This window comes from Entelurus aequoreus, linkage group LG19, assembly GCF_033978785.1.
Source record: "Entelurus aequoreus isolate RoL-2023_Sb linkage group LG19, RoL_Eaeq_v1.1, whole genome shotgun sequence".
Taxonomy (NCBI): domain Eukaryota; kingdom Metazoa; phylum Chordata; class Actinopteri; order Syngnathiformes; family Syngnathidae; genus Entelurus; species Entelurus aequoreus.
In genome coordinates this window covers 26,080,754-26,095,448 of record NC_084749.1, presented here as the reverse complement: position 1 = coordinate 26,095,448, position 14,695 = coordinate 26,080,754, and the positions used below count along the sequence as shown (strand labels likewise).

The 14,695-nt window shown below is 40.6% G+C and overlaps 1 protein-coding gene and 1 long non-coding RNA gene across 2 annotated transcripts in view; one reads left to right on the top strand and one right to left on the bottom strand.

Moving 5' to 3' along the window:
* Window positions 1-14,304, bottom strand: part of LOC133635232 (glypican-5-like) — a 189,952-nt gene extending 175,648 nt beyond the window's left edge. Inside the window, exons 1-2 of the mRNA XM_062028176.1 lie at window positions 14,285-14,304; window positions 13,207-13,241 (exon numbers count right to left, since the gene is read on the bottom strand). The gene's annotated coding sequence lies outside the window, so the exon portion shown is untranslated. The remainder of the gene's footprint in view (window positions 1-13,206; window positions 13,242-14,284) is intronic.
* On the top strand, window positions 6,302-14,423 carry LOC133635233 (uncharacterized). The gene is made up of 5 exons (XR_009822036.1): window positions 6,302-6,368; window positions 6,497-6,569; window positions 8,526-8,736; window positions 8,887-9,042; window positions 14,249-14,423. It is a non-coding gene; the product is annotated as an uncharacterized LOC133635233 (long non-coding RNA).
* The last annotated feature ends 272 nt before the right edge of the window (window positions 14,424-14,695 follow it).

The window sequence follows — 14,695 nt, the reverse complement described above, 5'->3', positions numbered from 1 at the left end:
GTTCTAGTGCGCTGGAAAAACTGGCCCGAAAAATTCAACAGTTGGGTGGACGCTGACCACCTTACAAATGTATAAAACAATCTGATGCCATGATGAGACTCCCAGTCGTGAGGACAAAAGATCAACGAGCATTATGGATCATTCCTACGAGGGTTTTTACCTCACCTTACCTTCAAATGCCAGCCTCAATGTGTTTAAAAAAACAAAAGTTCCCATTACCAGATAGATTTGACTCAACATATAGATTTAGCAGGGTCATGGGAGGTGGGCTTAACAGAGATTTCATACCCTCACTCATGGTATAATGTTCGTAGCGGGGTGTTTTATGAATGGATGAAGATACCCCCACCTGAGCCCAACTCTTCTAAGGATTCTAGCAAGAGCCCTGTATTTAACTCACAAGTTTTTCATTCTCATACTTTATACAAAGAAGCGGATGAAAATTCTAACAGGCGTCCCGTAAACATCCCTCAAGATGGGGTAGTTTTACCCCTTCGGGCGCGCGAGACCTCTAAAACCGGGCACACCTTTAAACGAAGGGAAGGAGGGGTACACCCCGCAGAAGATGATGCCACATCAGAAGACGACTCGCAAGTTTTTCATTTTCCTACCTTAAACACAGAAGCGGATGAGGATTCTAACACGGGTCCCGTAAACATCCCTCAAGATGGGGTAGTTTTTTGTCAAGAAATGAGAGGAGGGTGTTATGAGACCGTTAAACGATTCATAAATGAGCTGAATGAATCTTTACAAAAAATTGACCCTGATGTGAGGATAGCCTTTGACGACGTTAAAAAACGAATCTCCTATCAATCAGGGGGTCAAACTATTTTTTGTTTTCCCCCTCCCCTGGCTTACATTATGGGAGTGGAACCAGGAAAGTGGATCAAGTTTGACCGAGGGACGGCCCCCTATCCGATGGATATAAATGCTGGTTTCAACCATCTTTACTGTTACACTGACGTGGTGCGTCCTCAGATAGTAGGCGACGTTTATGCACCTCTCTTGAGAATCGTGAGTGTACAAGGAGCTTATGGAGACGTTGTCACCAAGTATTTTAACCCTGTCTACTATTTACCCGTCTCGAAAAATCACATTGAAAACATACGGGTGGAGATTAAATCTGATCAGAACAAATACGTCGACTTTACCTTTGGCAAGACTATTGTGAAGCTCCACTTTAGACCCGTCAGAAAGTAAAAACAACAACATTGAAAATGAGTCAACCCATGCACAACCCTCTACGTTTAGTGGGTTATTATGAAAGCCAAGTGGGGGGTTCCCTCCCCGGTTTCGCAGGTTCGCCTGTGATGTACGGGCGTGGGATAGGCTCTGTGTTTTCAAGGTTGTTTCGTTTTGTTTCGCCTCTGGTGAAAAGAGGTTTCGCCTTGGCCAAACCTCATCTTAAAACAGCGGCAAAAAATATCGCTTCCGACGTATTCAGTCAAGCCGTTGGAAAAACGGGTCGAGGAGTACAAGATGGATCGGGGGGAATAATGGTCCTGGCTAGACAACCCCGAAAGAGACCCCCAGGGCGACGTGTCTCGAGGGTTAATAAAAAACGTAGACGCCTAGGGAAAAAAAAATCAGTCGGCGAAAGACTTACAAAGAGAAGGACCACTGACACCTCGCACGATATATTTTAAAAAAAGATGGCTCTTTTACATCAAAATTCATCCGAATGCACGATGGCTGAACTGGATTTATTTTCAGCTCCTATGACTCAAATGTCTATCGAAGATAAAACCTACACAGAAGTACGACCATTATCTGCCATATCAGACGGAGGACCTATCGAATTTTTTATCCCGGGAGAAGGTGAAAAGTACTTGGATCTGAATGACACATTACTTTACCTGCGGGTTAAAATTACCCGCGCCGATGGAACAAATATCCCCAACGACGCAAACGTGGGTCTCATCAATTATCCTCTAAACACCATCTTTAGCCAATGCGACATTATGCTCGGGGATAGACTGATTTCTCAATCCAGCGCCACTCACCCCTACAGAGCAATAATTGAAACGCTACTAAACTATTCTGAAGCTACCCTCAGAAGTCAATTTTCTGCTGGTTTATTTTACAAAGACACCGCCGCCTCTATAGACTCTATAGCAGGGGTAAATGGACCCAACAAAGGACTTAACATTAGAAGCGGTTACACGGTCGAATCTAAAGAAGTTCACCTGCTGGGACCGCTTCATGCCGACATTTTTTTCAGCGAGAGACTCCTTCTCAACTCGGTGGATGTGAAAATCAAACTCACGCGCGCCAGTGACGCCTTTTGTCTCATGGGAGCTGTGGACAGTACTTTTTGTCTAAAAGTGCTGGGCGCTTCTCTCTTTACAAAAAAGGTCACCGTTTCTCCGGCCGTGCGATTGGGGCACGCCTCAGCCTTACTCAAAGGAAACGCGCTCTACCCTTTGTCAAGGGTCAGCGTAAAAACGTACTCTATCCCTGAAAATTCCAGAGTATGTACCCAAGAAAATTTGTTTTTGGGGACGATGCCTAAATACGTTGTTTTGGGCATGGTGAATCACGAAGCTTTCACAGGAAGAAGGGATCTCTCCCCCTTTAATTTTCAGCATTTTAATGCAGAATACATTACTCTCTGTCAAGCAGGAAAACAAATTCCCTCCAAAGCTTTTCAACCTCAATTTAACCAGGGGGCTTCAGTTAGAGAGTTTTACAACATTTTTAGTGCTACAGGGAGGCATCTGAAAGATTTACCTCTATGCATAAACAGACAAGATTTTGAGCGGGGGTATTCGTTGTTCGTGTTTAATCTTAATCCGGGAGAGGACAGCGACGCATTGTCCAGGGTTTCAAACGGAACTTTAAGACTGGAAATGAGATTCAGAGTGCCCTTACCCAACACGGTCACTCTTGTGGTTTACGCCTGCTACGACTCTATTTTGGAAATTGATTCTAAACGACAAGTGCTGGTGGATTATTATTGATGTTGGAAATGAATAACCATCAATTGGAGAAGCTTTTGCAACAAGTGTTGGGGGATGTTTTTTGTGGTGTATGGGCCTCTGACCAACTCATCTCGCTGACTCACTCCTTCACCCCACCCTCCTACTTTATCGTCAACACACACGAAGGACATCGGCCGGGGGAGCACTGGTTATCGATGACTCTGGAAGAAGATGGGACCGCCACTTTTTTTGATTCTTATGGATTTTCTCCCAATTTCGACTACTATCCACGGAGCATCTTGAGCTTTTTGGAAAATCGGTCTGATCGGATATTGTACCATGACCTCCAGCTTCAACACCCTTTGTCCGTAGTGTGTGGTCAACACTGCGTTTATTATCTGTACCATCGATTTTGTGGACTGTCTTTTAAACAAGTTTTGTCTTTATACGATGATGATGTAGTAAAAAATGATCTTGAAGCATATACCCTGGTTAAAAAATTGCAACGATGTACTTGCTTAAATAAGAATAATAGTAGGAGCTGCAACGTACAATCCGTCTGTTGTTTAGAAACTTTTTTGAATCGTTGAAATGAAAATGCTGTACACAATGCGTTTGATGAATAAAAACATTTTATTAAAACAAAAGTTTATGTCACATCATTCAAGGTTTAACCAACGCGGGGATAATGTCACTTTTTTACTTTTTCTTTTCCTCTCAGGGGTTAGAAATGTTTCATTTTCCAAACCAACCCGTTTCTCTTCTTCATTCCATGCCGGTTCAAACTCCACACCCGCTTTTAGACGTCTGTATTGATCTCGTGCTCCTGGGTTATGAATGGTTGAGACAGGGACGTTTAGCTCCGACAACGCTGTTAAAAATGTTTTCCATTCCTCGGGTGGACGGTTCTGTGGTCTTTTGGTCCGTTGCATTAGGTGTTTTAGTAAATCGATCATATGAGATCCTTGCACCGGTGTTCCGCTTTGAACAAACTCTCCTTTGGCGGTCCACCCCTTATCATTCTCGGATAATTTTTTCATAATGTACTCGGCATTGCTACGATCGCGATGGGGGAGGTTTTTTATAACTTGGGCCATCGTGACATCCTCCGGCTCCCCGGCTGTGTTCCTTGGTTTATCCAGCGTTTTATCATCAGGGAAGTTCCACGGGTCATCCTTTGAATCCTTGTGTAAAGTCACAGTCATCTTTTTTTCCTCACGCTGGCCCTGCTTTACCAAACTAAGATATCTTTGCATTAAGGTGTCGTACATTTTTATTTTTTCATGAGGATTCATTCCATGTTCGTTTAAGACGGTTTTCATTTTAGCGTCCAGATCATCCTCTGCCGAGTGTCTGATGCTCTGCTCAGTTCGAGTTAAACGATTTAATTGGTGGGGAGATAGGAGAAACATTTTTTGAGCCTTTTTCATCTTTAACCTTTTCCACTCAATCCTCCGATAAGACTTCCTATAAACGGTATGATTGTAGAGAGCAAGGGTAAAAGAAAACCGCCCGACTGTTTCATTAGAGTCTGACGTTTGCGTTTTAGTCCGGTCCTTTTATCAGCCAGCAGTCTGATGATTTTCTTTTGTTTTTTAAGTTTAGCAAATTGCGATGGAGATAAGGGAACATTACCCTTTAAAATGTTTAAAGCAATTTCACACAGCGTCCTAATAAAGTCTGGAGACCCGTAACTCAAAATGTCTCGACGTTTTTGAGGCGATGCATGGTACAGAGCTTTTAACATAGGACCATTCCTTTTTACACGCTTTGACATTTTTGAAATTATGTTTTTGGCACGTACACAACAGGCCACTGATGCGGAAGCAAGCCCGACCTTAGTCTGTATTGATCTGGGCAAAAAGGTGTCAGGTCAACCAGTAAATACCCATGCTCGTCCAAAGTAGCGTCCGCAAAACTTTCCAAGAAAAAACTTTTTTGTGAGGGAAACATTTGCTGAGCCAACACGTTAATCTGCAATCTGTCCCTCGGGTTCTTAAACAGTATCATATAATTACAGTTTAAGCTAATTGTGCGTGAAAATTTACCTTGATGAAAAACATTCTGGGTCAGCATCATAACGCTCATATTTCGATGATGTCTGTACTGAGTGAAAATTTTAACCACTTCAGGATGATTGGAAGCTTCAAAAATAACATCGTCCAAAATAACCAAATGAGTCTGATCGTACGGAAACAAGTTTTCATCTTCAAAAGAATCAGGCAATCCTTTAACAAATTTTATTTTTTTATTCATCTTTTTTAGTTCAGCATAGATGGGCTGGAAGGAAGTATAAATCCACACAATGTTATCGGGTACAGAATTCATGACATGTTCACAATTTTCCAATGTACGTTTTACAAAAAAAGTCTTTCCACAACCGCTAGGCCCTACAATCAAGCATGAAAAAGGTGTATAAAATCTAGGCTCAAAGTCTACTTGTTCCATTTTTTCAATATTTTTTCTAATACCCAAATGGCAACGTTTTTCCGTTAGAAAAGAGACGTCTCTTGTCGTACACCACTCTAAACTTCTTTTCAAATGAAGTGTTTTTTAAAAGGAAGCCCCTTTTATCGCGAACAATTTGTTGATGTGGCGTGTATATCTCACCCGTTTCCTCTCCCTGTAGATAACCCTCCACCAAATCTTTGACACTGTCAAAGTTGACCCTCTCGCAACACTCACGGGTTTGAGTGATTCCCTTGGCACGCAGCACAGTTTTTTTACCCTGAAGGGTTTGGTAGGCATAACTCTTTGGACCGGCAGAGGCAAATTCTTGAATGCTGTCGCCCCCCAACTCATCCGTCAACTCCCCTAAATACGAACCCGTCTCCAGAGAAGCTTCCCCCTCATTTACCGTGTAGATTAAACTATCGGTGTCTGTGTAAAGAACTCTCTCTTGCAGCCTCTCTAGGTACCCGTACATTTTTAAGCGTGCGTAAGCGGTGGTAAAAGCGGCGATAAATACATTATTTGTGCTACCGGGAAGCACCATGCTGTTTTTGCTATATCTCCACTGTACCATAGCAATCTTATCGCTGAGAAAGGAGAAATATTCAACCTTATATTTTCCTGAAAATACAAAGTCGAAAAATTCAGCACTTTTTTTCACCAAGGTGGTCTGAGTTCGTCTCAAAGGTACGAGCCAATATCTTGTAGTTTTGTTTGATCTGTTGTATTTTTCGCTCCAGTCTCCTCAGCTCACGACTCTTCCTCTTCTTCTTTTTTATCTTCTTAGCGCCTGCAAAATAAAAATAAAAAACAAACGACTTTAGCCGCATGTGGCGCTGTCGATTTCACTCAACACTTTCACATTCGTACTCGGAAACAAACCCCCACCTCCTAAGTACGACCCCGCCTACTTCTAAGAGCGCCAAATTCTTTTGTGGGAAAAACCCCTCTTCTTTTACCGCGAGCAAGCCTTCAGCCTCCGCTGGAACGTCATTGGTGAGTAGCTCTTCAATGGCGGGACATTCGGCGTCTTTTTTGACAATGTTGTCCCGGCACAATTCTTCAATGATGGCACTCTTTTGTAGTAAAAAAGCTTCCTCGTCTTCATCCTCTTTTGCAACCAGTTCTTCAATGTCAAAACACTTTTTGGCGGGAGACCCGTTAAAGGCGTCCAACGCGCCAGAGACGTAAAAATCTGTAAGTAAATGTATATATATATATATATATTGTATGTTTTTTCTTGTAAAATAAAAATCGTACCTACCAAATTGTGATTGTATAAAAGCAATCACTTTAGATTCTTCCCACAAGCCCTCTATAAAACAAAATAATGAATACGCATAATATTAAACAACACCCCGAAAGTCATTTTCCAACTTTGTAAGATCAAACGGACATAGTTTTTTCCAGTTTAAATATCTACTGCTCGCTAGTGTTACCGTATCTGAGTTATTATACAAAAATATATTTCAATCGTCCTGCAACTTTACTGGGGCGTTTTGGACATGTCAGCACCCCCGGACTCACGATGCCTGCGGCGGGACTTGTTGGAGTGGTATCCGGGTGTAATTTTTAGACTTTTTGGGGACTTTTGACCACTTTTCCAACTTTTCTCCACATACCAACCATTTGCTGACAGTGTGTGTGTGTGTGTGTGTGTGTGTGTGTGTGTGTGTGTGTAATATGACTCTCTCAGTCTTAGGTCCCCCCAAAATTAACACCCACTCCTCTTTCAGAGCCAAGTGTGTGCGTGTGATTTCATCCCGCCAAAAAAAAAAAAAACTAACAATAAAAATGGTAACTTTGTTTAAAAATATTTATTCATACCGTAAGTATATTGTATGTTTTTTCTTGTAAAAATGAAAATCTGACTCCTCAAACTGTGTTTGTAAAAATGCACTCGCTTTAAAATCTTCCCATATTCCCTCTATAAAACAAAATAATAAATATGCATAATATTAAACAACACCCTGTGAGTCATTTTCCAACTTTGTAAAATCAAACGGACATAGTTTTTTTCCAGTTTAAATATGCTTGAGTACCTAATCTAAAAAACATATGTTTGTTAAGAACCTGTTTTAAAAGACATGGTTGCTTGCTTCGGCAAATTCTCCCGCCTTAAATCTGTCTCTACCACTCTCTTTGAGCATAGTTTTGTCAGCAAAAAAGCACCTGTCTCTACCTATCTCTTCGAGCATGGTTTTGTCAATAAAAACCAGCTGCCAACAATAAACCGCATACCAACCAATTTGCTGTGTGTGTGTGTGTGTGTGTGTGTGTGTGTGTGTGTGTGTGTGTGTGTGTGTGTGTGTGTGTGTGTGTGTGTGTGTGTGTGTGTGTGTGTGTGTGTGTGTGTGTGTGTGTGTGTGTGTGTGTGTGTGTGTGTGTGTGTGATTTCATCCCGCCAAAAACAAAAAAATAAAAACTATCAATAAAGATGGTAACTTTGCTTCAAATATTTATTCATACCCTAATTGTGCTGTTTCTTACGCGTGTATTTTTTAAACATGTTCATGACTTTTGCTGTGTATGTCTTCTCACTGCTGCTGTGCTGCTGTGAAAGTCCCAAAAGGGTGTTCTTACCCCTCCAAACTCTCTCTCTCTGTTTATAATGCATATTTTCTGCTAGATTTACTCTCTATTTAATCCAAAGAAAAAAACTAACCATCAATAGTAAATTTTTACCATCGGTCTCCAAACTACGGCCCTACCCCAAACGCGGTACGCCGACGTCCAAAATCCGGCCCCCTATTTTTTGAGATATTTTAGATTTTTCTGGACATATTGGGCATCCATAGACTCACGAGGTCAGCGGCGAGACTTATGGTAATGGTATCAGTGTCATTTTTAAACATTTTCATGACTTTTGACCACTTTTCCAACAAATTAGTCAAAAAATGAGGGGCTTATTGTTTTCAAAGGGGAGGAGCCCCGTAAAAAGTTTCGACCAATCAGACTAGTAGAAAGATTGTTTTTAAATACTATTGGTTGATGTATTGGCAGGGGAGGTCCTTTCGTACTCCGTCGGGGGTGTGGTCTCAAAAGACAACCTTCTTTTCGTCGTCAGTACGCATTTCCAATTTCGGCTGCTTCGAAACAAGACGTCTATCTTCTCCTTCATTTCTCCCATACACTCTCGCCATGCCGCTATAGGAACCACCACCACCGGAGTAAACACCCCGCATTCAGAGTTAAAAGACTCCAAAGAAAAGACGTCTGGTTCGGTCGACTGAGGCTGATAGGATCCGTTGATTTTAGGAGCACGGAGACTGGCACGAAAAAACCAACGACCTGAGGCAGAAGATTTCGTCTCCCAAGTAGCGCTAAACAAAATTCTTCTCTCACGCAACTCATCCAGCGTCGGGTAAGTAAACAAGCTTCCTTTTACACGTTTTTCCATCGGAGAACGATCATGCCACAAAATATCAGGCATTGTCAAACTTAAAACATCCCAATCCACGGTTGATAGCGACGATGCAATCGAAAAAGGGCTTTCGTCTCTTCTCTCTTTCAGCTGAAACAAACAGATATCTCCCATCTGGTATCGGAAAACGTATCCAAAAGATCCAATCATTCCATAACCCTCCAAGCACCACTTCTCACGCAAAGACTCGGTTGGAGGAATTTGAGTACGATTCAAAAAAATCCTACTTTTCCGAGGAGCGTCGTAGTAAGTTTTATCATTTTTATAAATTGAAACTGGCGTTTCGCTAATCATGCCTACTGAAACAACAGCTTTCTCCATCTTTTCCATTTTCTCTTAATGCTCGTACTAACAAAGACTTACCATTCACATATACCAGTGTATGTGTGTGTGTGTACGTACATGTGTTAATACTCAAAAAGTCGTAAATCGCATTTTGACATAAAGTGTCTCCCCCCTTAGCCCCACCTTCCTCTGACCTCCCCTTCACCCCACCCCTCCTCTTACAGGGCCATCAATCACATTTTGACATAAGGTGTCTCCCCCTCAGCCCCGCCTCCTTCTGACCTCCCCTTCACCCCACCCCTCCTCTTACAGGGCCATCAATCACATTTTGACATAAGGTGTCTCCCCCTCAGCCCCGCCTCCTTCTGACCTCCCCTTCACCCCACCCCCTATGACCTTTTGACCTTAAGGTCGTAAATCTTTTTTTGACTAAAGGTAACCCCTTATCCTCTCTTACATTTCTCAAATTATCATTACTGTGCACTTTAACAAATGTCTTCTCTAAAAGTTCTGCTTTTTGTTTATTTTCTACCACACACCGTGTCCCATCTTTCATCACATGATTTTTATGTTCACTTCTGATCCCTGACATTTTCTTGATCATTCCCCACACTTGGCCTAAAGGAGTAGTTCTATTGAATGATTCACAAAACGTTCTCCAATAGTGTTTTTTTGTCTTTTTAATAACATACCTTACTTTAGCTTGGTGCCTTTTATATTGGATCATATCTTGGAAATGATGTGTTCTTCTCAATATTCTAAATGCTCTATTCCGTTCTTTTATTGCGTCTGTGCACGCTTGCGTCCACCACGGCACTATCTTCCTTCTTTTCCCTATACTACTCCTTGGTATGCTCTTTTTGGCTGCTTCTATTATGCACTTTGTAATATCTGTATTCAGTTGTTCAATATCTTGATTTATATCCACTTCCTTTAATGTCATGTCGGTACTTTCCCTAAATTGTCCCCAATCACCGTGATTATACTTCCATATTCCTTCTTTTTTAGTGCTTTCTGTCCTTTGGTTTATGTTTATGTGAATGAAGATTGGGTAGTGATCACTTCCTATAGTGCTGTCTTTATTTACTTCCCACTCTACCTTTCCTGCTAACCCTTGTGACACCAGTGTTAAATCTATTGCTGTTTCTTTACCCGTAACTACATCTAATCTTGTTCCAGACCCATCATTCACACACACCAGTTCTTTTTCCACCAAAAAGGCTTCCAATGTTTCCCCATTCCAGTCATCCCTTTCACCCCACATTGTGCTATGTGCATTAAAGTCACCACACCAAATGATATTGCCACTCCAGTGCTCGACTATTTTTTCTAGTTGATGAATTTGTAATTTCTTGCACGGATTATAGAAGTTTAGCACTTTGTATCTTTCTTTATTATTCCATACTTCTACCCCTACTATTTCTAGTTCTTGTTTTTCTTTTAATATTGTATAATGCATGTCTTCTTTAATAAATATGGCACATCCTCCTCCTTGCCCATCATTCCTATCTTTACGTATTGTTACGTATCCTTTTATTATAAAGCTCAATTTTGGCTTCAGCCAGGTTTCTTGAATACATATTATATGTGGTTTATTTTTCATATTATTAATATATCCCTTTAGTTCCTGTCCATTTGCTACTAAACTTCTGGCATTCCACTGAATAATTAACATGGCGTTGGATTGTGGTAACATGACTCTGTCTCGTCTACTCTCTGTAGTTCACCTTGTACCTGTTCCCAAGATAGTTCTTTTAAATTTAAGAACTTTGCTGCTGCTTTGACAATTATTTTGATCTTCTCAGTTTTATTTCTTGCCTGTTCTGTACAGTTTATGACATATGCCAGGAACACAACTAGCTTGTCCATAGAAAGTCCTGTATTTGCTGCCTCTTGTTTTTTATTACTTGAACTATTGCCACTTCTGTCTCGTTCTGAACTATTCTCACTTCTATCTTGTTCTGCACTTTCTTGATTTCTTACTTTAACTGCCTCTGCGTATGTAATATTTCTTTCTACTCTGATTTGCTGTACTTCTGTTGCCTGTTTCCTAATGACACATCCCCCATACGCTGCTGTGTGATTCCCGCCACAGTTACAACATTTGACCAGATCATTATCTCCACATTGTCCATATTCATGCTCCCCTCCACACCTTCCACATCTCAACTTAGCATGACACACACTGGCTATGTGCCCATAGCGTTGGCACTTGAAGCAGCGTACTGGGGGTGGGACGTAAGCTCTAACATAAAAGCTTAAAAACCCAATCATAATTCTCTGCGGGAGGACTTCCTCGACAAACTGTACTAATACTGATTCGCTCTCCGTCTTTTCTCCATTTCTATATGCCATAATTCTTGTCAACATCTTGACAGTTCCCCCTTTTATTTGTCTTTTCAATTCTTCTAAATTTTCACCTCTTGGAATTCCTGTCACTACTCCTCTTGCCCCCTTTCGTTCTCCCATTTCGATTTTTTCCTTTATTATCTTATTGCACAGTTTTTGCAACCGCATTGCTTTACTTTTTTGCTCTCCATTTTTGCATTTAATCAAAAGTCGTCCGTCCCTATAAGCACCTTCGCTATCTCCACCTCTCCGATGTCCTTCTTTAACCCCTTAACCAGTGTCATTAAACTTATGTCATTCATGTCTTGACTTAAATGTATATATAATCCTATAATTATCTTACATAGTCTTTTTCCTTTTTTCTACTTCATCTTCTTCATGGGCTCTTTTAGCACTCGACTTTCCTTCATGCCCTCCACTCCCCTTCTTTCCTTTCTCCCCTCTAGTCCTATCCACGTCCATACCTTCCTCATACATCCCGTCACTATTATGGCGTCACATTAGTACCAAAAATCCATGTTTCATTTTGGTACTTTGGGGGCGGGCATGCTTAGACCGCCCCTTCTTTCTGATTGGCTTTGAGCAATCAGAAGTATAGCAGGGCGGGTCATCGTCAATATGTATCAAGATTTACGGAGGAAGAAGTGGATAAAAAAATGTTGGCTGAAAAAGAGGTAAGTTATTGAACTGCTTTGGAGTGATTGTAAGGGTACTATTACTAAAAAAATAATAATACATTTTTATTTATAAAGCACTTTTCATACATTTAAAATGCAGCTCAAAGTGCTTTACATAGTTAAAAACAAAATGAGAAATAACACCCACACCCCATGAAGACAGTCAAACATGTACATAAAAATAAACAAACAACAACAACAATAATAATAACAACACAATGACAATAGCCAATCACAGGAACCCTCTGGACGTGGAGATCCAGAGGGCTATTTGAGGAAACACTAGATGATCAAATAAATGGATTAAAAATAATTAAAATACACATCAGGTAAAAGTCCAAAAATAATATGAAATAAGATAAGATATAATCAAACATAAAAATAAACTTCAATATGAAAAACTATAAAATAAAATAAAATACAATAAAAACTGAAATATAAATATAATAAGACCATATAAAAATAGGCTAAAATATGATAAAACATAAAAATAAGCTAAGATATGATACAACATAAAAATAACTAATACTAATAGAATAATCCTGAACATTGGGCCTAATATTTGTGTAGTATAGTGGTTTTTGAATTCGAGCAATGTAATCTAAATGATGTTTAAAATATCAACAATTAATGTTAATATTTTTGAAACAATATACTTCTCATAACATGAGTATCTGTGTGGTGTGCATGAGAGAGTGTAAAGAAAAGCATTGCTATAGTTTCACTTCATCTGCCTTTTTTTTACAACCTACTTGAAGTTGTATTTTTCTTTTTTTTTTTCAAAGCCAATCAGAAAGAAGGGGCGGTCTAAGCATGCCCGCCCCCAAAGTACCAAAATGAAACATGACAGCGCACAGACCGAGACAGCGCGCGCGCAGAAAGGCACCGCGCACACGCAAGAAGGCGCCGCGCGCGCGCACAAAGGCACCACGCGCGCGCAAAAGGGTGTCGCGCGCGCGCACGAAGTGGAGAATCAGAACAGTTTTTACGCGCTTGGATTTTTGGTACTAATGTGACGCCATACACTATCCCCCTTCCATCTCGATCCAGTCACAAAACAGTTTATGCACAACCGCCAAGAAGATTTGGATACTCTCACGTGTCTTGGTGTACTTCCGCCTCGTCGTCGTTTCCTTCTTCTTCTTCTTCTATGGAGTTTATTGGCGGTTGGCAAACCAACAAAGGTGCATTACCGCCACCTACTGGACTGGAGTGTGGGACTGTAAATTGGGATTCAAAATAAATACAAATAATAATTAACAAAATAAATAATAAGAAAAATAAAATAAAGAAATAAAGAAACAAAACAACTAAATAGGGAACTTAAATCCTCTCCATTAGGCCTGTGTCTATCAGATATGCCATAAGATGCTTGAGCATAGCTTCTGCCTCTGCTCCTAGCAGGTTCCCAACACTTAATATCATCCTGGATTCCTCTGCCGCTGCTGTTAGCGTCCTCCTTTCCTCCTCATACCCTCTACATTCTAACAACACATGCTGGACACTTTCATCCTGCCCACATTGGTCACATCTGCCATCAGGGTGTTTTCCTATCCTGTGTAGTGAACTATTCAGTCCTGTGTGCCCTATCCTAAGTCGTGTGATCACTGCTTCTTCCCTCCGGCTCCTGCCCCTCCTCCTTCCCAACCCAACGTGTTTCTGTATGTTGTAAAGGTGTCTTCCCGTGTCTTGGATGTCCCAATATTCTTGCCACACTTTACCCACATGTTTCTTGATTATTGATTTACCTTCTTCCCTACATAACGGTATGTCCATATCTACAGTGTGTGATCTGAGTGATTGTTTGGCCAGAATATCCACTCCCTCATTCCCTTCTATCCCTACATGGGCAGGAACCCAGATGAAGCAAACAGCTAATCCCCTCTTATTCATTCTGTGCAGTTGATTATGTATTTTGAAAATGAGATCTTGCCTACATGACTTCATGGTTTTGATGCTTGTAAGTGCTGCCCAACTGTCTGATGCTATTAGTGTATTTTTATGGTTATTTCCTTCTATCCATTCCAACCCTAAAATGATAGCTGCAAGCTCAACTGTGAATACTGATAGATGGTCTGTGGTTCTTTTCTTGATGTGTATCTTGTATTGTGGAATGAAAACTGCAGCTCCTGTTCTTCCAGTATCAGGGTCTTTTGACCCATATCGTCGTCGTTTCCAACCCCAGCCAAGTGCCCCTGGCTGCAGCCCGCAGATCGAGGAGGGGCTTATTTTCCCTCAATGTGGGCGGGTCTCAACGTTGAGCCCGCGGGCTCCATCTGGTGGCGGAGATCCGACAGCACACATTCTCAAACGTCAATAAAGCTACTTTTAACTTGTCAAATGTATTTTATTTTTTATTTTTTTTATTTATTTATTTTTTATTTTTTTATTTTTTTTTTTACCATGAAAAAACAATTAAAAAAATATATATATATAAACCATAGTATGAAAAAAAGGTTCATGTATTTGATAGACTTAGACATTCCTACTTTTAACTTGTCAAATGTATCTGCCATCTTTTTTGTAGTTTTATTCCTTTTTTATTATCTTCATTATTTTCTGTATTGATCCTACACTATTATTGTGTT